Source organism: Schistocerca piceifrons, chromosome 3 (genome assembly GCF_021461385.2).
Source record: "Schistocerca piceifrons isolate TAMUIC-IGC-003096 chromosome 3, iqSchPice1.1, whole genome shotgun sequence".
Lineage (NCBI taxonomy): Eukaryota > Metazoa > Arthropoda > Insecta > Orthoptera > Acrididae > Schistocerca > Schistocerca piceifrons.
In genome coordinates, this window is record NC_060140.1 from 690,763,216 (window position 1) to 690,764,718 (window position 1,503).

The 1,503-nt window shown below is 46.2% G+C and overlaps 1 pseudogene; it reads left to right on the plus strand.

The window, feature by feature from the left end:
* Positions 1-1,156: 1,156 nt before the first annotated feature.
* LOC124790380 lies at positions 1,157-1,274 on the plus strand (annotated as a pseudogene).
* The last annotated feature ends 229 nt before the right edge of the window (positions 1,275-1,503 follow it).

Here is a 1,503-nt window from a genome sequence, read left to right on the forward strand (position 1 = left end):
AGCAACTGGCTCGTCACAATACGCCAGTCACTACTCTTGATGAACTGTGGTACCGTGTTGAAGTTGCATGGGCAGCTGTTCCTGTACATTCCATCCAAGCTCTGTTTGACTCAATGTCCAGTCTTATCAAGGCCGTTATTACGGCCAGAGGTGGTTGTTCTGGGTACTGATTTTTCAGGATCTATGGACCCAAGTCGCGTGAAAATGTCTTTACATGTCAGTTCTAGTATAATATATTTGTCCAATGAATACCCGTTTATCATCTGCATTTCTTCTTGCAGTAGCAATTTCAATGGCCAATAGTGTATTTCTTTACAAAAACTATAGCCCGAGATATTACAGCTCAAAGTCGCCAAAACTTCACGCTGGTTCTGCACGAGTCGTATTCAGCCGAGAAATATTCAGCACAGAGAGGGGTTGAGTAGCGCGGGCCGATCCGGTCCCGGCGGCGGCTCCGAGAGACATGCACCCTGCACAGGTAGCCGGATTACGCCGCAGGCCTCGGCGCCTCAGCGCGCCAAGCAGGTGGCGCGCATTCAGCAGTCAAAAGGGTTTCTTAATGAGCGTCTCGCGGCGGTCCCCTCTGCAAAAACGTAGTTGTTCATGATTTTGACAGGTAGTCACAGTAATGTGAATGGACAGTTTGTAAAGTCACAGGTAAGGAGCAAACATAAAACGCTGCCGACCTTCTTATCTTTTCGCTTGTGTAGTAGGTGATGATGTGTATCCATTTTAGAGAGAATCACACGGAAATTGTTTGCTGTTGCCATTTCTTGAAATACACACTTTACTTTATGTATGGAAGTTCATTCAGGTTGATAATCAGTTTAAGAATATCTGCAGATGTAAAAGATTGTACCTCGCATACTCAAACGCTGTTATGCCAGTTGATGGGAACAACGGAAAGAAAGCGTTATATACATATTTCCTGATATTAATCCGCAAATAACGTCATTTAAAATTATGTTCCCATGTTGTGTGTCTGCTCCTTGGTCCAATTTAAATTCCTTATTCCTTGGAATCCATTAAATATCTTACTTCAACAAAGTACGTTTCGTCCTTTTGTTTAATTTCCTTCAGCATCACTTTTCAAACACCTCGCCTTTACTGTAGTCTTTTCAACATGTACATTCTCAGAAATTTATTTCTGGAACTAGGCAACGGCCTTGCCGCCGTGGATACACCGGTTCCCGTCAGATCACCGAAGTTAAGCGCCGTCGGGAGTGGCCGGCACTTGGATGGGTGACCATCCGGGCTGCCAAGCGCTGTTGCCATTTTTCAGGGTGCACTCCGCCTCGTGATGCCAACTGAGGAGCTACTCGACCGAATAGTGGCGGCTCCGGTCATTGAAACCATCATAACGACTGGGAGTGCAGTGTGCTGACCACACGCCCCTCCTATCCGCATCCTCAGTGAGGATGACACGGCGGTCGGATGGTCCTGATGGGCCACTTGTGGCCTGAAGACGGAGTGCTTTTTTATTTCTGGGATTAAAATTTATAT